This window comes from Monodon monoceros, unplaced genomic scaffold (genome assembly GCF_005190385.1).
Source record: "Monodon monoceros isolate NGI ecotype Baffin Bay Population unplaced genomic scaffold, NGI_Narwhal_1 Super_Scaffold_14, whole genome shotgun sequence".
In the NCBI taxonomy this organism is placed as follows: Eukaryota; Metazoa; Chordata; class Mammalia; order Artiodactyla; family Monodontidae; genus Monodon; species Monodon monoceros.
In genome coordinates, this window is record NW_021703770.1 from 73,371,890 (window position 1) to 73,393,944 (window position 22,055).

At 46.4% G+C, this 22,055-nt stretch overlaps 1 long non-coding RNA gene across 1 annotated transcript; it reads left to right on the forward strand.

Annotated features, from left to right (window-relative positions):
• The first annotated feature begins 1,698 nt into the window (after window positions 1-1,698).
• Window positions 1,699-17,133, forward strand: LOC114895365. The gene is made up of 7 exons (XR_003793516.1): window positions 1,699-2,473; window positions 2,829-3,100; window positions 10,813-10,942; window positions 11,089-11,262; window positions 14,824-14,931; window positions 15,628-15,839; window positions 16,857-17,133. It is a non-coding gene; the product is annotated as an uncharacterized LOC114895365 (long non-coding RNA).
• Window positions 17,134-22,055: the final 4,922 nt, after the last annotated feature.

The window sequence follows — 22,055 nt, forward strand, 5'->3', positions numbered from 1 at the left end:
ATCATTCTGTAAACTGTGATTCGGCTATGTGCTTGTCGGCATGTATGTCACATTCAACGACAAAAAGAAAAGGAAACAGAAGGGAAATGTGGTCTTTTTGGCTTATAGTTAGCAGTCAGTATCTTCAGTACTGTCTTGCCCTGGTCTCCCCCTTCCTGTTAGGAGCACGTTTAATTTCAATCCACTCTTACTTTAAAGCCTGCTGGCAAATACAGAGAACGTGGGAGAAGACCATGCCGTGATCATGCTAGTTTTAGAGATGGTGAGTATTCTCAGCAAGTTCTGGAACAGTTACGATGCCAGGTGAGTGCACGTTAAATCCAGAAATTGGCAAGCAGGCACACGGCCGTCTCACCGGACTTCTTGTCACAGCAAGTGTCACTTCTTGTCTCTGAACCCGACCGTTGCTACTGACAGTGGAGAGAATCAAGTGTCAAACAGCCTGGCGTCGCGGCCTGGGGCAGGACCGGTTCCGCAGGGTCTGGGGTGTAGAATAGGAAACAGGCCTCCTTGGAGAAAGGTATGAGCCTCAGGTGTCTTCTCACATAGATTCCCTGGTTGTATGTTGTGTTTTAATTTTATTTTCCAAATTGATGACAAGTTCTTTCTATCCCCCCAAATTTCATTCCCTCCAAATACCTATAGCAAACGCACCAGATGCCACTGGTTCATTTATTTGATTAATAAATACGTGTTGAATGCTCTCTGTGCTGCGTAAGCAAAATAAACCTTTTGCTCAGTGGATACCCGGGCTTAACACCAGGCGAGGAAACTGCTGGATGGTCAGGGAACTTTGGGACCATGGACAGATTCCCTGACATCTAAGGCTGCTTTGGGCGCTGAGCCTGCGTGGATGTACGTTCTGTGTCTTTACCTGGAACTCTAGAATTAATGGCTCAGACCAATTTTTAACCCCCTCAGGAGCATCTGGGGCATTTTCCTGATGGCTGACTCTTCCGGGAACGGGGTAAGATAAAATCACAGCAGCCCACGACAAACTGTTCCCACTTCTTCTCAGTGGTGCTCAGAGCCCCCTCCTTCCTGGCTGTCCCCCTGACAGGCCCACCAAGCCTCAGCTAACCCACCTTGAGCATCTTCTATGTCCCAGACTCTGTTCCAACCACCTTCCACGTATCACAGTATTTAATGGACAGCGACCCAGTGAGATAGGAATGTTAAGATTCCCGTTTCATGGATGGGGACGCGGAGGCACACAGCTACATAACCTCCCCAATGTCTGTAGCTGGTAAGTGACAAAGTGCGGACGCCTGGTTCCCTGGTGCCATCTGAGCCCGAGCAGGGTCACTGCAATTGTCTCGTCTTCGCGGTCAGTGGCCTGAGGGGCTTCTTGCTTGGACATTGGGACTCTCTCCTGTTGCTTCCCCGGCTGACCCTGAGGCTCCCGTCGTGGCCCAGCTGGTGTGGGTGGGTCCTGGGCTGTGGACTGGCTCTGTGTCGCTGGGGGCCAGCAGGAGCCTGAGATTCCTCGTGCCTCACTGTCCGGGACACTTGGGGGCTCCCAGGCCTTGAGGGGTTCAGTCTCGGGGGCCTTGTCTTTTACTGTGAATGTTTCCAGAGCTGCAGCTGGGGGTTTGGGGGTTCAAGGTGGAGGTCCCCTCCCAGCTCCTTGGAGGGGGCCTGAGGTTCTCTCTGTGACACTAGGATTCTCCCTCTAGAGCGAATCGGTGATGTGTGCATGTCACTGGTGCCGAGTCCCTTGGGGATGTACACCAGTGAGTGTCCACCACGTGCTAGAAACTTCTGGCACCCCCTCTGCCCCATCCTTAAGCCCCCTCTTGTGTGGGTGATGCCCAGGGCTGGCATCTCCTGATCTCCGGAGGGTTAGGAGTCTGGAGTCTGTTCAACTGGGCCCCTTTCTTTGAATTCATACAAACGCATTTTACTAATTCTTGAGAAAAAGCAATTCCAATTATTTGGAATGACACAGCATTTCTGAAGAAAGGGCAAACTTGTTTATTTCTTCCAGCCTGGAAGTGGGTATTATGCTTGTTTTTTCCAAGTCCTAACTGCCCGGAGGGAGTTAACCTCCAACAAGTCACAAACAGTCTTATTTTTAAATGGTGAAATGGATTGAAAAGGTTTGCAGAGGTTAGTTACTCAGTTTACCTGGTCTCCGGAGCGGAGGCAAACCCGGGACCGTCTCGTCTCCGTCAGCCCCCTCAGTTCACAGGTGCCGGGGAGCTCAGTGGAGAATCGGGGTCCTAAAGTTTGTGTGGGGTCTTTGCAGCATTTTCTAGAGCTCCCCGCCGTCTCATGAGGGTCCTTCAGCAGGAACCTGAAGGTGAGCCAGTGCTCAGGGGAAGCCCCAGGGCACAGCCGGCTCAGTAAACGTATCCGAAAGGAATGACTCCTAGATGAAGTAGTGACGTGTCTGAAGGCATTTTACGTAAGAGAAGACTTTCCTCCGAAGATGCTGAACCACTGTCTACCAGACAAGGCGTCGGGACTAAAGGTAAGTCAGATGGATTCCTGCTGGAGGCCTGCTTCCCTTCTTCTGTCCTCACACCCACCCCCGCCCAGCCCTGGGGGAGACGAGGTGGGCGCCTCCCGGGGGTGTCGGGTGAATCCGAGCCTAGTGTTAGATTTGGGGTTGCCAGATTCCCTGCGAGAATTCAGAGTAGAGGAAATCAGTAGTTTCCAGGATTGTGCGTGTAATCAGGCATTTCTGAGGGAAGGGACTGCCTTTGAGGCAACCGAATGCACCATTTGAAATGGATTAAAAACATTTATTTTTGGATGAGAGTTTGGTCAGCGAAAGTTCTCCAGCCAGCCCATCCCCACTTCTGCTCTGAGCCTCTTTGTCCCAGGTCACCACACGCCACAAGACAGGACAGCTGCTGCTCCCAGGGAGAAGTTTCTGGAGCCCAAAGCTGGATTTCTACATGTTCGCTTGGAGGTGGAATCAGGACCCCCTGGGGGCTCCCCTCTGCTGCCCGAAGTTCTCTCTGACCTTGACCCTCCGCCAGGCTCTGAGCAGGAGGTGTGGAAAGATGGAGAAATCCAGACCAAATATGATTCTGATTCCACCAGGAGCAGATCACTTAAACTGAACTTCAGTTTCCTGGCTTGTGAGACGGAGGTAACAGTGCTTATTGTACCAGGGATATTATGAGGATTTGAAGTGTGGCACACATCAATTCAGTGCATCTCCCTTCTCTTGGCTAAAAATTTCAGTGGAGACAATGGCTAAAATTGTTTTGGTATGTGAGTTCCTTTAGGCTGATGTTAGGTGCTGATAAAACCTAAACTTTGATTTTCGTTATAAATAAAAAACTATTTGATAGGATTGGCAAATCTACAGATATTTTCCTTAGGAGAAGCAGAAAGCTGTAAAGAGAGTAAACTGATAGAAATTCAACTTTGGAAACCTCCCCTCTCTTCCTTCTCTGGACAGGGGAAGCCGTGACTGGACCAGGAGGGGGGTGCTTGTAGCCTTGTGCTCCTGGGTGTGGAGCATTGTGGTAGGCCCCCGGGGATGCTAACGCGAATAGTCTATGGGCTCTGCTGTGGCGGGAGAATGCCGTGCCTGAGGATTTTTATCACACGTGTGCTGTAGGAGACAGTGATCAGGCCTATGTCTGAGACCCAGGTGCTGGGGAAACAGAGCAGAGTGGAGACACCAGTGATGGCAGGGTTAGGTCCCGTGGCTGGTGGGTTCCTGGTGTTCACGCCCCTGGGTAGCCACTCCTCTTGAGTGTGGGCAGGACCTGTGACTTGCCTTCAACCAACGGGATACACAGAATGATGGGCCGTCACTTCCACGGTCATGTTACACAGGACTTTGACTTGAGTCTTGCCAGCCTGTCCCTTGCTGGCTCTGATGAAGCAAGCTGCCGTGCTGGGGGTTACCCTGTGGACAGGCTCTTGCGGCCAGGAGCTGAGGGCGGCTTCTAGCGGCTAACCAGCAAGAAAGTGAGGCTCGCATCCAACATTCTGCCGGGGGCTGGATTCTGCCGACAAGCCCAGGAGCTTGGAAACAGACCCTTCCCCAGTGGAGCCGGGAGATGAGACCACAGCCCTGGCTGACACCTTGACTGCAGCCTGGGAGACCCTGAACCAGAGGACACAGCTGAGTGTCCCTGCCTGGACTCCTGTTCACAGAAACTGAGAGTTTATACCTGTGTGCTCTTTAGGCTGCTAAATGTATGGTAGCTCGTTAAGCCATTGATTGTATACAGGTCTCAAGGGAGTTGCGGTTGGTGGGGGTTTTAGAAAGAGAGTTAAAGCACGGAAATTCCAAAGACAGAGCAGGAGAAGCAAATGACATGGCCTGAGAGGGCGGATGCCTTTCAGCAAACAGGGCGGGTTCGGTGCGACTTTTTGTGAAGGTGGTGGTCGCATCTGGAGGCGCGGCTGGGAAGGAGTGTGGTGCTGGGTATAAAAGGCCTTTGCGACACACTGCGGCGCTTGATCTGCATCCCGAAGCCTTTGGGAAACTACCAAGGGGTTTTAGGCTGGGGAGGGAAAGCACCAGATTTCTATATAGGAAAAAAACTGGCGGTGGTGTAGAAGATGCATGGAAGTGGGGAGACTGGTCCAGCTGACGCTGAGGAGTGATGCTCTATGAGGTTCCTGCCACACCTCCTTCCCTATAAGCTGGACCCCTTAGTCTGAGGTGATGTTATATGGATAAAGGGGCACCTGTAAGCCTTCAAATAGTGGTGCTGACAGCAGAACAGCATGCAGGGAAAGGAAACCAAGATCTGGAGTCAGTGTTGTAAGGATGCATGGCTACTCCCTCCAGGGTGGAAACATACAGCACATTAACCTAGTTGTGGGTTAATTACCAGGCCGCCTGCTCTGCCCAAAGTCTCTGTGCTGGCAGCTGGGTCCCTGGAACAGCCCTAGTGGGTGGAGGCCATGCGATTGGGCCAATGAACAGCTCCCCTCCTGCCATCAGGCTGCCATCCACTCAAAATTTCATTTTTTTTTTTATAGCTGAGTAATATTCTATCTTATATACACCACATCTTCTTTATCCAGCCATCTGGTGATGGACACTTACTTAGGTTGCTTCCATATCTGTGTAAGTCAGACAGAGAAAGACAAACACTATACACTTTTACTTGTATGTGAAATCTAAAAACTAAAACGAATGAATGAATGTAACAAAACAGAAACAGACTCATAGATACGGAGAACAAACTAGTGGTTACCAGAGGGGAGAGGGGTTAGGGTCGGACAAGATAAAGGAAGGGGATTAAGAGGTACAGACTACTAGGTGTAAAGTAAATGAGATACAAAGACGTGACGTGCAGCACAGGGAATATAAGTGATATTTTATAATAACTTTAAATGGAGAATAATCTATAAAAATTTAAACATACATATGTATTGATTTAAAAAACCCCAGTAGGGTCTATTTGCTCTTCCCATAGATTCTCGCAGATCAAGGGGCCCTGTTTGCAGCTCTGGCCTTGACACCAGTTATGTCCACCTTGGCCACTGAGGATGGTACGTTGTCTCAGGGACTCTCTCAGCAGGGTTCCCGTGGTCCCCACTGACTCGAGGTGACGCCCTCTCCTGGTAGAATCTTCTAGTGTCAGCCCCCGTTTATGAGGACCCTGAGCTTCTTGAGTGCTGCTCTCCTCTCCCTAGAGCATTTCTTAGGAGAAGGGAGTGTCCCTGTGCCCTCTTAGGGGACGCATCCGGCGAGGGGTTCTCTGGTCTCGGGTGACGAGGCCACTTGAACACGCCCTCCTCCTGGAGCCTCCTCCACCCCCCCCCAGGACCCCACCAAGGAGGTTCCGGCATCTCATCCCATTCCCAGGAGGCCGTCACGAGGCCCTCTTTCAAGGGGCCATTCCACCGGCTCCACAGGGTGGGCTCCAGTCATCCCTGCCAGATAGTGAACGTGGACCCGAAGAGAAAGCTCCCCTATCAACAGACGCCCCCCGTGTAGCCTCATGCCCTCTCCCCGCTCGACACCCTCACCCCCGGCACCCATACCTGCTCCCCTGGGTCCTCCCGGGAGGTCTTCGCAAGATCTGGCACTTTGTGGTGAGGTGTCTCTTTCCTCTTTGCTCGGCCTGTGTTGACACCTGTACTCACGATTGTTCTGGAGGCAACTCAGAAGAGCAGAGACGGGCCGGTGTCACTTTACCTCTGTCCGTGTGAGGTCTCCTGCAGATGGAGGCTCCCTCTAGGCTCTTCTCCAGGGACAGGAAAGTCGGGGGGCGGGGTCAGCTGTCCTGGAGGCTCCAGGGGAAGCATCTTCTGGTGTTGTTCCCCCAGCCCCACGACCACGTCCTCAGCCGAGTATTAGTACCATTCGCTCTCAGACTGTAGGCTGTGAAGGGCACAGGGGTCTCTGAGCCGTTACAGAGGCTCTGCCTTGGAGGTGGCGACTTGAGCCTGTGTTCAAGGCTTCCAGGATGGGCCGGGCTGGAATCAGGGTGAGGCGTACAGCACAGCGGACATTCCGAGTTCAAGTGTTTACAGGGGCTTATGGACGCTACAGCAGAGGCACTTCTGGAAAAGGGGAGCCTCTCTGGAACTGGAAGGGTGAGCATCATTTAGCTGAGCAGAGCAGAGGGAAGCTGTTCTAGAGAGAACGCTGGCTGGTGACCCCTCCTTTGTGGGGCTGGGGAGGGCATGATGCCAGCGGTGGGCAGCTCCTTGGGAAGGTAACCGAGACGGACTGGGGTTTAGCATGTGGCCAGTGACTCATCGTTTATTCAGAAAAATATGCATCTTCACTGAAATGACAAACATTAATTGAATGCAGCTTTCTGATAAGCCTGATGGACACCGTGTCAGCCCATCCTCTCCTGACACTGAGCTCAAGTCACTCATTAAAGCGAGAATGTCCACTGCCTCCTCAAGGTTCCGTGTCTAACTCTGAGATTGTTCTATCCTTTCTTCCCCACCATCCTTTTAACTTCTCCAGGAATATTGCAACTTGGCTTGCCACACTCTGGGCTTTCAATCCCCGTGTCCTTTCTTGTGGCTCTGTGGATTGAAGCCCAAAGCAGCCACCTAAACTAATCACCGTGGCTCCTGGCTTTGGGGGTTGCTTCTTTCTATAAGGTTTCCTTTGGCCGCTCACTTCTGATTCATTCATTCTGTCATTTCATCTTTATCTTGACTCTTTATAAAGCCACTTATTGGAGATGAAAGTGCTCGAATTTTATCTTTTGCTCTGCATGTTTAAAAATATGATCAAGGGAGCATTCCTGGTGGTGCAGGGATTAAGAATCCGCCTGCCAATGCAGGGGACACGGGTTCGAGCCCTGGTCTGGGAAGATCCCACATGCGGCGGAGCAACTAAGCCTGTGCGCCACAACTACTGCACCTGTGCTCTAGAGCCCCCGTGCCACAACTACTGAGCCCACGAGCCACAACTACTGAGCCTGCGTGCCTAGAGCCCGTGCTCCACAACAAGAGAAGCCACTGCAAGGAGAAGCCCGTGCACAGCAACAAAGACCCAATGCAGCCAAAAATAAATAAATAAATAATAAATAAGTAAAATAAATGGAAAGTACTCAAGAAATTGTTATAGTTTAAAAAAAATACAACCAAGGAAAATAGAACTTATTCTGTTATATTATTGTTTCTCACCAAGGAATGGGGTGTGTGTGTGTGTGTGTGACAGACAGACAGAGGCAGAGAGAGGGCGAGTCTCAATTTGCAGTGCTGAGCAGGGAACTGGCTAAAGCGACCTGGGTTCTGAAGCCTTCAGTGCTGAGCTGCCCAGCGTGGGCAGGATCTCTGGTCTGGGCGGGCATAGTGGGGCTGAGAGCCCAGCCGCCCACCTCTCTGAGTCCCCATCTTCATGGAACCTCTATAGAGCCTCAGGGTTTAGAAAATCAGGGTAGTAGTTTCAAAGCCACTGCAGCACCAGTTTTAAAACCAGTGTAACAGACAAGGGCTGCAGCTCCAACTCTAGTGCATGTTCCTTCCTCACGTCGATTACTATTTCTTTTCACATCTCTTTTTCTCCATAGAGTGAGAAACGCTGCTCGTTATCACCCACAGCACCCCTGGGGACGTTTACTGGACCCTCCTTGAGCTCCCTGTGCTCTGGGATTTCCCCAGCCGGCCGTTCCCTTCCTGTTGTGACTGTCCCCTCTCCTCTGGCCACTGCAGGGCTTCAGGTGTCAGTCCTTTCTGGACCCCCAGTCAGGGTGCTGCCCAACACACGAGGGTGTCTCAGAGTCCCAAATGCCATCACCTCTTTCCCCCACACCTGTGTGCTGAGTGGTCCAGGAAAGATGCTGGGATCCAGCTGACAGCCTCAAGGACTCCGCTGTGGGGAATCAAAAAGGAGAGAGGTATCAGGAAGACAGCAGGTCAAACAGTGGGTGTCTGAAAAAAAAAAAAAAGAAAGAAAAAAGCAGGTGCGATCTTCTGGGCTCTGTTCTCTGTCTTTCTGAGAACTTGGCTGACCTTGGCTGGTCGGGGTGTGACCAGAGTCTCTGCCAGGTTCTCTGTTTCTCCCAGGCACTACCATGTACCTGCTAGAGATCTAGCTGGGCTGAAGCTCCACTGGAATTAACTCCATTTGGCAAAGATTAGATGGGAGGTTCTTCCAACAACTCTGGTACAGGTGAAACCACGTCGGTAGTCTGTTCTAATTGATTCTGTGACCTTGAACAAGTCCCCTTACCTCTCTGGGCTTCAGTTTCCCCATCAGTAAAATGAAAAATTTGAATGGATGGTCTTTTAAAAAAACTTTTTTATTTAAAATAGATAACCAACAAGGACCTACTGGATAACACAGGGAACTCTGATCAGTACTCTGTAATAACCTAAATGGGAAAAGAATTTGAATGGATGGTCTTTAAATGCTTGACTTTTAGAAGCTGTTGCTGTGTGCGTGCCCTGAATGTGCCCTGAAGGACCTAGGGGCCTTGAAGCAGCCCGTCGGGGGCAGCTTTAGTTGGGTGTGGGTTTTATAAACAAGGGGCTTGGAGGAATCCTTTCCTACAGATCTGCCCCTCGGCCTCACTGCCCTTCTTTCCCTAACATCTCTGAGTGCAAAACAGTCTACAACCCTAAAAAAAAATCTTCTCTAAATCACTATTAGCTGACATTTCTCCTTTTAAAGCAGCTGTAGTAGACTTTTCCTGCAAAATCCTCAGAAGTAGAGCTTTGCTGTTTAAGGCTGTTTTATGGAGAGCAGGGATGAGGACGAAAGACAGGGCTGGCCCCGGATCGGGAAGCCGCAAGCTGACGAAGACATCTGGATGTGACACGTGAAGCCAGCACCCTTTCTCAGGAGCTGAGAACGGTTCTTCCAGAACAGGAGATTACCTGAGGCTGAGGGCTTGAACCTGGGCGAATTCGCATTATAAGGCGTGTCCTGCCATCTGCTACTCGAAAGTGCTGAGTTTCAGTTGTTAGCTAGTATGGTATTTGGACGGAGGGTGAATCCTGCCTTCCGCGGTGCAGGTGGGGTCATCAGCCGTCTCCCGCGCTTACTTTCCCACGAGAGGTAATAAAACCATCTCTCAGGTCCCTTTCCTCCCGCTGGAAAGGGCCCAGGATTTGTGCTGTGGCACTGAGGCGCGTGGGTGCCTTGCAGTGTCCGAGCTCCACTCGACGGCAGTGCGTGGTATTTGAGGATGGATGAGGTCTAGCCCGATCCAGGCACTTTGAGCAAAATCTCACCCTGTGTCCTTCCAGCTTGATTTCGGACACACCTCTGCCAGCCCTCCCATGACACCCCAGGGGCCGTGCAGCTCCCTCTGCACAGAGACGCTTCCTGCCCAGGATCCTGTGGTCTGGAAGGACGCAGTTGCACTTCCTCGCATCTGTGCAGGGTTGGCCAGCTTGAGGAAGAAGTTGTACTTGTGGCCTGTGGTGAGTGACAAGTGTGTATGTCACCACCATGGGGGCGAAGCAGGGGAGGGGGCACTGGCCAGGTGTTTTGCTGTGACATCTTGGGAACTTGTTTCATCTGCTTGGTGAGTCTTTTTTTTTTTTTTGGAGGCTTTATTTATTTATTTAACAGTCTTTTTTTTTTTTTTTTTGCGGTACGCGGGCTCCCCACCGCTGTGGCCTCTCCCGTTGCGGAGCACAGGCTCCGGACGCACAGGCTCTGTGGCCATGGCTCACAGGATCCTCCCGGACCGGGTCACGAACCCGCGTCCCCTGCATCGGCAGGCGGACTCTCAACCACTGCGCCACCAGGGAAGCCCATGGAGTCTTTTTTTTTTAATTGGAGTATAGTTGATTTACAATATTGTGTTAGTTTCAGGTGTACAGCAAAGTGATTCAGTTAAATATATATATTTTTTCAGATTATTTCCCATTACAGGTCATTACAAGATATTGAATATTGTTCCCTGAGTTATACAGTAAATCCTTGTTGTTTATTTTATACCTAGTAGTGTGTATCTGTTAATCCCCAATTCCCAATTTATCCCCCCCTTTCCCCTTCGGTAACCATAAGTTTGTTTTCTATGACTGTGTCTGTTTCTGTTTGTAAATAAGTTCATTTGTACTATTTTTGGATTCCACATATAAGTGGTGTCATATAATTGTCTTTGTCTGACTTACTTCACTTACTATGATCATCTCTAGGTCCATCCATGTTGCTGCAAATGGCATGATTTCATTCTTTTTTATGGCTAACATTCCATTGTATGTATGTGCGGCATCTTTATCCATTCACCTTGCAAATTAGAGCTTTCCTCTTCCGGATATATGCCCAGGAGTGGGATTGCTGGGTCATATGGTAGCTTTATTTTTATTTTTTAAGGAACCTCCAAACTGTTTTCCACAGTGGCTGCAGCAATTTACATTTCCTGCTTGGTGAGTCCTTTGTTTTGTCTTTTGCCGTTCAAGGCTGAAACAGCATTGAAAGAAGTCAGAAACTGATGGTTCCCGCAGAGCGAAATGGGACAAGTTCAGCCACACGTAAAGCCTGGAGGGGAGAACACTGCATTGCCAGCTCCTCTTGATTTGGGAAACTGAAGTAAGAAAATTTACAATCCTCCCTTCACCCTCCGAAATGCTTTCAGAAAGGTGCTCAACTTCAGGCAACGTTTAAGGGCTTAGAGACGTGCCATTTATTACTGCAGAGTTGGTGAAAGCTAGTCACTTGATTTATGTTTATTACAGGAGCACAGAGTAACACAATCAGGACACAGACATGGAACAGTGGGCACTGAAGCACCTTAACCTTCCCACGTCTTCTGCTGTTCTTACCGGAATGTCTCGGTTGAGAAGAAAAACGTCCTTGGCATCGTGACAATGCAAACACATTGGCCCCAGACCCAGACTCCGAGCTGCAGTGTGAGTCTCGGCCGGGCCCTTCCAGCTCTGAGCTCTCAGCCACAGTGGCCACTCGGGGACCCCCGGGGGGATGGTACGTGGTCTGCCTCTTGCTCACGGTTGCCCTGAAAGCTGTGATGTCCTAGGCTATCCAAGCCAAGTATATTAGTAGAATATTTTTAATTACAAAGAATTTACTTTTCCTATGCCTCATAAAATCTTTTCTTTTCCTAAAATTCTGGAAATGGTGCCAGAGCATTTGCTAATAGCTGTGGGACAATTGTTTAATAGTCTCCCCACGGTCTGCAATAGCTCTCTGCTCATTTTTGGATAACACTATGAAGAACATTTCAGTGTCGTTTTCTCCAAAGTTGAGAAACATTTTTTTCCTTCTCTGTTTATTCATGTTATCCTACTAACTAGCTGATAGGCACTAAGGATCTAAAATATACTTTAACTAGTTTTATCATATTTCATGTTATACACACTGATTTAAAATAATTAATCCTAATAAAATACAAAGGTAAATAGGTTTTTAAAAATCTGCTCTTTTGCATATTCCAAGCCATTACCTGAAGCCCATTACTTGGATTATTGAGAGTTGATTTGAAATTACTTCTCTACACCTGAAAATTAATTAAAAAAAATTTTTTTTTCTTTGGGACTTCCCTGGTGTTCCAGTGGTTAAGGCTCTGCACTTCCAGTGCAGGGGGCACGGGTTCAGTCCCTGGTCAGGGAACTAAGATCCCACGTGCTGCATGGTGCGGCCAAAGCACAATTTTTTTTCTTCTATAAAATTAGGATGAAGTTTGATAGTATGTAAGCGAACAAGGATTTTTTTTTAAGCCTTTAAGATAGGCTTAAAATGATCACGATGATTCCTAATGACATGTTTGTCATCAGACATTAGAGTTTTCTTCTCTAAGAAGCATTTATGTGGAGTTTTGGGATTTATGAACTTGCAATGGCTTGGTGACTGGGCAGAGTTTTATTCTTCTCTAAGAAGCGTTTATGTGGAGTTTTGGGAGTTATGAACTTGAAATGGCTTGGTGACTGGGCAGGTTTTTCATCTGAAAACTGGGAGGGAGAATGACAGTGATGAGATGTAACATGTGGTAGGAAGGATGACTAGTCCAAGTCCTTTCTGCACCTGGGGGAGCCTGCACGTGAACCTGAGCGAGGAAGACACGCCAACACCTGTTGGTGCACCTGGACGGTTGGCATAATCAGTTACTCCTGTGGCTGCTTATCTACCGTGAGTGATTAGAAAATTATCTGGTCTGGTTTTCCGTGCCTTATCGTCTAAACCTACCTTAAATTGAGGCAGACAGTCTTCTGTGGTTCTTCCAGAACGACCTCCCCGTTCACTCAGTAGGGGAAATTGCCTCAGAGATACCTTTGAATAACTCTCCAGTGACATTGTGAAGGCTACAAAATATTAACGGGGGCTTAGGCAAAGAAACCCGGCGATGCTGCACCTCTATGCAGATCCTGGGTCTTTTCATCTGGCTAAAGGGAAAGAACACCAGAGGACCACATGTGATTTCAGAGTCGGCTTTGTCCCAGGAGCTATTTTTTTCTGCCATAAATACTTTGACCTTCCCACACCCATCTGCAAAGCTCAATAGCTACACGTCTTCTCCAGGGCACACCTCCTGGAGCTGATGTTCAGAGAGAGAACAGGCAAAGGGTGAAGGCTTATAAATGTAGATCAGCCCATTAACGTGGCTGCTGTCGCCTCTGCTCAGACGGAGATTACTCATCACTCTCTGGAGACTTCAGTGCTTCCTTGGGCCGCCCACTGGGCAACATTTCCTTCCTGCCATGACGGCAGACATGGAAATGTGGGCTATGATTTATGAGTCTCTTTGGGTTTCCGACCAAAATTCCATGCATGGTTATCTGTAACACACTCACAATCCGTGGAGGCCAGCAGAGTCATAGAGGTCTCTATTATTTAATTTTGAAATCTTTTTTTCCTGTGATGTAGCATTTCTGGATTTTCAGTTCACTGTTTATTCTCAATTGGCCACATTTGTTAATCTGGGAGAAAGAGGGAAAACTAGGAAGGTCTAGAAAACCGTTCAGATCCTCTTGGACAAGCTCACAGATGAAACTTCAGGGCAGAAAGCATTTTGTACACTTGGACAGAGACTGCCAAGGCAAGTTACTCTGGGGGAAATTCTCGATTATCCCTCTGCAAAAGGGTGACAGAAAACAACGAGGGTAACCAGGACCATTGGAAATCCTTGATTGCCATTTGGGACTTATTCATCTTGTCCTGCCATTAGACCACGGGTCCCAGAGTGGAGCGCACCCGAGAATGAGGAAGCGGATTCAGAATGCACATTCCTGTGCCCACCCTTGAAATTCTGAAACCTGAGATCTGGGTGCCCCCTGGGATTCTGCATGTTTTGTTCCTTTGTTTGTTTTTGCCATGCCACGCGGCTTGTGGGATCTTAGTTCCCCAGTCAGGAATTGAACCCGGGCCACAGCAGTGAAAGCCCCGAGTCCTAACCACTGGACTCAAATTCCCACTGGAATTCCCTGGGATTTTGCATGTTTAACAAACACACCAGATGATTCTGTAGATCACGCTCTGGGAAACCTTGGTCTAGAGAACCGTGTACAAAATATCCTGATACAGAGCAGCGGCTCATCATTTAAGAGTTTCCAGATTTTCTAGAGCAGCTTTTTTTAAAATTTATTTTTTATAAATTTATTTATTTTATTTTATTTATTTATTGTTTCTGGCTGCGTTGGGTCTTTGTTGCTGCACGCGGGCTTTTCTCTGGTTGCAGCGAGTGGGGGCTACTCTTCATTGCGATGCACAGGCTTCTCATTGCGGTGGCTTCTCTTGTTGAAGAGGACGGGCTCTAGGCACACGGGCTCAGTAGTTGTGGCTCATGGGCTCAGTGGTTGTGGCTCATGGGCTCTAGAGCGCAGGCTCATTAGTTGTGGTGCATGGGCTTAGTTGCTCCACGGCATGTGGGGTCTTCCCGGACCAGGGCTCGAACCCGTGTCCCCTGCATTGGAAGGCAGATTCTTAACCACTGCCCCACCAGGGAAGTCCCAGCTTTTATTTTTATTTTGTTTATTCATTTTTACCAAATCTTTAAGTTAAACTGAAGGAGATATTCGAATTCTCCAGTCCTTCAATTTTGTAGATAATCAAGAACATTTGTACAGTGTTGAGGGGAGCTCGGTGAGGTTCAAGGTCAGGGTGCTGGCTTTCACTTTGTGCTGCTTCCCCTACCTCCACCACCGTCATCACCATTCACCCAGCCTCGGGTTCATTCTGATTCCTCCATTCCTCTGCAAAACATCTATTTTCAAATACTCACTGCTTCTCACACTATTTTGTTTCGCTTCTGCTGTGTGACAATTGGCCTGGCCTTGGGACAGATTTACATCCTGCACACCTGTCCTCACAGCAAGCTACAAATTGCTTAATTGTTATCCCCAATTTATAGAGCAAGACATTGAGGCTGAGGGGCTCCAGGTAACAAATCTGGGAAGCAGGAGAGTGAGGATTCTCAGGCAGGTCTGGAACTCAAACTCATACACTTTCCTTCTCACAAGAAAGGTCATGTTAACATCTCGGGAGACAATCTCCGAATTCCAGCGCTGGGAGACCCCTGAGACCCTCAATCCGAGCCTTTTACTCCACATGGGAAAACTGAGTCACAGGTTGGTAAAACTACTTTCTAACCCACACAGATTTTAAATATTAGACTCAAAACCAAACTCCACATTTCTCTTCGCAATATTGCCTTGTCACCTCTTAAACACTTTAATGTTTATCCATTAGGAACAGTAGAGTTGAGGGTAAGTAACAACTCGGGTTTACTTCATTTCTTCAGCTCTCTGTATTTAGGGCCAAGGAGAAAGGGTAATTTTGTGGATGATAAACCTTGTGTTCTATATCAAGACTGTCCAACATATGAAACTTAGCCTGTCAACAGCTTTAACCTAAGAGAGAAATCGGGGTTACTTCTATAATGGTTGAGACCAGGGCTAGATCAGGCGGGGAGCTGTTTACTTCCAACAGTTCTAAGGAGAAAATGTATCACGTCTCTGTCAAGAGCTCAGTTTCCCTCCTACACACTTTACATTTCTGGTTGCACACCTCATTTTTTCTGTCTGAAGCTGCGGTTTTGGTAGACCTGACACCTCTGAAGCTGGGCTCACTCCCATGAGTTGTAGTTAGATGCACAAGTGGGGTTACATACGGGGGCCTCCTTCATCTTCCGTGTGCAGGAAGCTCTGATGCTGGCAACTCCCACCTGGAAGCAAGAGATTTTTCGGGGGTAAGATTGGTCCTCCATTAAAAACAAAAAGCAACGTAAAATGAAAAATCCCTGAAAGCCCTATTAATCCTCCAAGGTCCAGCGTGTCCATCAGTGTAATGGAAAGTGGTTCAGCTGAAGGTGACGGGGGTGCCCTGCCTGCTGCTGTCTGCTGTCCCCTCCCCAGCCCGACACCAAGGTCTGTGTGCACTTTGTCCCCAATGGTGTCACCCTCCAGACCCAGAACTTTAACAGCCTCCTCAAGCTGCTGTGATCGCCCAGTTCAGTTCTGGCCACGAGGTGAGCCAGGTACGCATGTGTGTGTGTGTTTACCCATGCGTACGTGCATGTGCATATGTGCTTGTATATTTATGTGTATGTATGCCCAAAGCCGCCCCTCCAAAAGCCAGGAACGCCTTCAAAATATGGCATCTCCTGGGGGCTGTCGCTGATTGCCTTTCATTGTACTCGTGGACTTGCATCTGCCAGGGAGGCTGCGTTGGCTGATGACTGTGGGCTTGGGCTCCGGAGCCGGATGGTCTGGAATCAGATATCTGCTCGCAACTTACTTGAGCTATGACCTTGGGAAAATGGCTTACCACTCACTTCCTCACTTTCCCCAGCTGTGAAGGGACGGTGTTATAGTACCTCCCCAGTAGGGTTATTGTGAGGACTGATTGAATGAATCAATGAATAATTATAAAGTATTGGGAACAGTGTGTGGCACATTTCTCAAAAATATAAGCTGACAGTATTATTTTTACAGAGAAATACCAGCAGTGGATGTGGGCAGCTAGGACTAGAGATAAAGCTCAGAGCAGACATTCAGCCTAACGTCCAAGGGAAGGGTCATGTATTCTCTTGGGCGGCACCATCATGAAGTGTGACCGGGTAGCAGAAAACATCAACGTTAATGGAACTTCCCAAGGGCAAGGGAAGAAGGAGGAAGAGATGGTGGCTTTATACCAAGATGACGTTGACAATGGCTGAAGAACTTCCCTTGGCTGCTTGTGGATGGAGTTGGTTATTTAAGGTTGTTTTATTTCAAGTGTCAGCTAATGTAGTTGAAACAGGGGATTAACTATAAACACTGGGGATGACTTACGGAACCCAAGGGCAGGAATCCAGCTGGGTCTCAGGGAATGTGGGGGGCTCTTCCTCCATCTCCTGTCTGCTCCTTTCTCTGCTTTTGCTCAGGATGCTCGCTCTGCACAAGGACCTCTTCTGCTTCTCAGCTGACTTGTTGAGTGAAGGTGGCCACCAGAGTCTCCTGAGGCCATGTGTTACCCTTCTGTCCTTCGGTGTGTCTCACATCCTCACTGTCAGTCACAGGCACTCACCGTCAGCCAGAGTGAGAGTCACCTGAGAGCAACATGGCGGCGAGGAACCAGACTCAGGTCTTGGAGGAGATGTGCTGGGCAGAAAGGACCACCTCCTGGGAGCACCATTCACATGGTTCACGATGGCCACCTGAATGGTGACACCCACTTCTTTATTGAGAGTCAGTACGCGTTTATATCAATATACAATTCACCATATTAAAAAGATCATTTACACTTTTGGGGGTAAAGTCGTTTGATTCAGCAGGTCAGTTCTATGGAAAATAAACGCCGTTGTCTGGCCAGCACGTCTTTGTCTTTTCATCACTGTCCTGGAAGTGTGTATATATATTTCTTCCTTCTTTTTTATTTTAAGGTAGCAGATGTACTTTTCGGCTGTGGAAGCTCTCTGATCTCTAACACTGGGTTCCTGTGAGTGTGTCTGCCATCCATCCTTCCTATAACTTGTGGTAAAGTGAATTGAGTCTCTCGCTTCTTGTTTGGGTGCCTTACTGTGTCTTAGACGTTATCCCGTCTGATATTAGTGTTCTCAGCTTATTGTCACTTGGGGACTTCAATTTTCAAGTGAATGAGATTTCTGGCAGAATGGCTCCATCATTCATGATCACTATGGCAACAGTGGGACTGCTTTTCATGGGTGGTTGCAGCTTCTATAAACAGCCAAAATGGTCCCCCACGTTTTTGGAATATGTATCAAAAGGATAGAGTAAGAAACTTTTTCTGATCATCTCTTTTTTTTTTAACATCTTTATTGGAGTATAATTGCTTTACAATGGTGTGTTAGTTTCAAGAAACTTTAAAAATATATTTTCATCACCTCTCCTTCAGATGGGGATCATGTGATACGGCCAGGTGCTCGAATAAATTATGGTTAACATCTGCATTCCTTTTCCAGATATAGCATAAGTCTCTTGCCAAATGTGCTAAGAACATATGGGTTGTAATGATAAAGTTTTAATGCTTCGATTAAGTGTTTAATTTTCTTACTAGGGTTACAGAAGAAAAATTTAGCAGCATTTAAAAATCACCGATAGATCCTTAAAGATTTAGAAATTTCGCTTTTTCGATGAGCTAGGAATCAGCAGTAAGGTGATGGTGTGACTAACTTTCCCACTCACATCCTTTTCTATGTTTTGTATTCCCTTCCCTGTCACACCGACAACCAGCACAGTGACCGCTGGACAATAAGCTAACCAGCTTCTGTCAATACCTATCGGTATTTTGCCTCTAAATCTCCATCCTCTTGCTCATCCTCATTGGTTACCCTCAGGGATTCACCCGGATGAAAAAGGAGAGACAAGGTCTGAGGTCGAAGCAGCAAAAGCAGCAAGGATATGAAGCTTGAAGGAAAGAAGATCAACTCCTACCCGGTCGGTCCTCTATGTGCCTTAACCTGGGCTTCCGATTCTGTGCTGTGTGGATGTAGTAACAGCAATTCCCTAGGCTCTTTCCAAATCTCACTTTCAGAGTCTGTTTCAACATTTCCACTAGTCCACACGAGATATAATTGCACTCATGATCAGTTACTCTGCGGGCCTATTTCAGCTTCTCTCCTGCCTCTATTTTATGTCTGGAACGTTGTTTTTCTTTCTCTTTTTGCCTCCGGTTTTGATGTATACTCTCTGGTTAGATTTTTTTTTCTTAGATGTTTTTATTCAGCAATATATCAACATTGCCTCTCACCTTATACTGTACATAACTGGTGGCAAATGGATAATAATAGAGTGCTACTTCACTGGTTAATCATCCGATAAAGAGAATGTGACTTAGTGATCAGTGGCCATTACCTTAGAATTGCAGCCTATGGTCAAGTGGATCTTTTTGTACAGTGGCATTTAGTTGTTTGGCACCGTGTACCAAGTTAATGGGAACATAAGGTAAATTTAACATCTTTCCTGCTTTAATTGATCCTAAAGTGGGTAATTATGTTATCTATGAAGTCAGTTTGTCCTTTTCCATTATTTATGATGTGCAGGTGTACACCAGGCACACACCAATCACAATGCAATTGCAACATATATGTTTGGAGGCTGCTCCAAATGCGGAGCAAAACGCGAAAGAGGAATAACCTTGGAGTCGTTGTATTGCACTGAAAGACTGTCTTATTATTTCTGCTTTAGTTGTCATACTGGTGAAGTAAACAGATAGCATTGTATTAACCTTTAAAATTTCTAGTAACTGGAGAACAACCTAGAGAGTCTTCCTTTTGGATTGATTTGTTTTAAAGTCATTCAGACTGTTCTGAGTCTTCAGTATCCCAGAGTCTACCTTGGTAAACTCAAAGCATCTGCAGAATTAACAGTTGCTGAAGTTTTTTGATTACCCCTTGGAAGGAAAAGCAGTCTTTGCAATCGTCCCTTCATCAGCAGTTCTCAACTCTGGCAGCACATTTGGATTAACTTATATCTAACCCACGGATAGAGAGGCTCCCTGGCTGTGTGCCCTTGCAGAAGCCTCTGGTCGTCCTTCACTCTGTATGACAGTCTCTGTGTCCATCCACATCTCTACAAATGACCCAATTTCATTCCCTTTTATGAGTAATATTCCATTGTATATATGTGCCACATCTTCTTTATCCATTCATCCGATGATGGACACTTAGGTTGCTTCCATGACCTGGCTATTGTAAATAGAGCTGCAGTGAACACTGGGGTGCATGCGTCTCTTTGAATTACGGTTTTCTCTGGGCACGTGCCCAATAGTGGGATTGCTGGATCATATGGTAATTCTACTTTTAGTTTTTTGTGGAGGCTCCATACTGTTCTCCATAGTGGTTGTATCAGTTTACATTCCCACCAACAGTGCAAGAGGGTTCCCTTTTCTCCACACCCTCTCCAGCATTTGCTGTTTGTAGATTTTCTGATGATGCCCATTCTAACCGGTGCGAGGTGATACCTCACTGTAGTTTTGATTTGCACTTCTCTAATAATTAGTGATGCTGAGCAGATTTTCATGTGCTTCTTGGCCATCTGTATGTCTTCTTGGGACAAATGTCTGTTTTGGTCTTCTGCCCATTTTTGGATTGGGTTGTTTGTTTTTTAATATTGAGCTGCATGATCTGTTTATATATCTTGGAGATTAATCCTTTCTCTGTGATTCGTTTGCAAATATTTTCTCCCATTCTGAGGGTTGTCTTTTCGTCTTGTTTATGGTTTCCTTTGCTGTGCAAAAGCTTTTAAGTTTCATTAGGTCCCATTTGTTTATTTTTGTTTTTATTTCCATTTCTCTAGGAGGTGGGTCAAAAAGGATCTTGCTGTGATTTATGTCATAGAGTGTTCTGCCTATGTTTTCCTCTAAGAGTTTTATAGTGTCTGGTCTTATATTTAGGTCTTTAATCCATTTGGAGTTTATTTTTGTGTATGGTGTGAGGGAGTGCTCTAATTTCATTCTTTTACATGTACCTGTCCAGTTTTCCCAGCTCCACTTATTGAAGAGACTGTCTTTTCTCCATTGTATATCCTTGCCCCCTTTGTTATAGATTAGTTGACCATATGTGTGTGGGTTTCTTTCTGGGCTTTCTATCCTGTTCCATTGATCTATATTTCTGTTTTTGTACAAGTACCATATTGTCTTGATTACTGTAGCTTTGTAGTACAGTCTGAAGTCAGCGAGTCTGATTCCTCCAGCTCCATTTTTTCCCTCAAGACTGCTTTGGCTATTTAAACATGATAAACATGAAAAAGGAGAAGTTACAACGGACACCGCAGAAATACAAAGCATCCTGAGAGACTACTACAAGCAACTCTTGTAGTAGAACATCATGGCTAAATGTTTATCAATTTCGTTTATTTTCTCAAAGAAACGGCTTTTAGTTTTATTGATCTTTGCTATTGTTTTCTTTGTTTCTATTTCATTTATTTCTGCTGTGATCTTTATGATTTCTTTCTTTCTACTAACTTTGGGTTTTGTTTGTTCTTTTTTCTTTAGTTCCTTAGGTGTAAAGTTAGATTGTTTATTTGAGATTTTTCTTGTTTCTTGAGGTAGGCTTGTATTGCTATAAACTTACCTCTTAGAACTGTTTTTGCTGCATCCCATAAATTTTGGATCATCGTGTTTTCATTGTCATTTGTCTCTAGGTATTTTTTTTTTCCTCTTTGATTTCTTCTGTGATCTCTTGGTTATTTAGCAATGTATTTTTTAGCTTCCATGTGTTTGTGTTTTTTACGATCTTTTCCCGTGTAATTTGTTTCTAATCTCATAGTGTTGTGATCGGTAAAGATGCTTGATATGATTTCAATTTTCTTAAATTTACTGAGGCTTGATTTGTGACCCAAGATGTGGTCTATCCTGGAGAATGTTCCGTGTACACTTGAGAAGAAAATGTAATCTGCTGTTCAGATGGAATGTCCTATAAATATCAATTAAATCTATCTGGTCTATTGTGTCATTTAAAGCTTGTGTTTCCTTATTAATTTTCTGTGGATGATCTGTCCATTGGTGTAAGTGAAGTGTTAAAGTCCCCCACTGTTATTGTGCTACTGTCTATTTCCTCTTTTATAGCTGTTAGCAGTTGCCTTATGTATTGAGGTGCTCCTATGTTGGATGTATATATATTTCTAATTGTTATATCTTCTTCTTGGATTGATCCTTCCTTGTCTCTTGTAACATTCTTTATTTTAAAGTCTATTTTATCTGATATGAGTATTGCTACTCCAGCTTTCTTTTGATTTCCATTTGCACGGAATATCTTTTTCCATCCCCTCACTTTCAGTCTGTATGTGTCCCTAGGTCTGAAGTGGGTCTCTTGTAGACAGCATTTATATGGGTCTTGTTTTTGTATCCATTCAGTGAGCCTGTGTCTTTTGGTTGGAGCATTTAATCCATTCACGTTTAAGGTACTTATTGATATGTATGTTCCTATTACCATTTTCTGAGTTGTTTTGGTTTTTTCTTTGTAGGTCCTTTTCTTCTCTTGTGTTTCCCACTTAGAGAAGTTCCTTTAGCATTTGTTGTAGAGCTGGTTTGGTGGTGCTGAATTCTCTTAGCTTTTGGTTGTCTGTAAAGCTTTTGATTTCTCCGTCAAATCTGAATGAGATCCTTGCTGGGTAGAGTGATCTTAGTTGTAGTTTCTTCCCTTTCATCACTGTAAATATATTGTGCCACTTCCTTCTGGCTTGTAGAGTTTCTGCTGAGGAATCAGCTGTTAACCTTATGGGAGTTCCCTTGTATGTTATTTGTTGTTTTC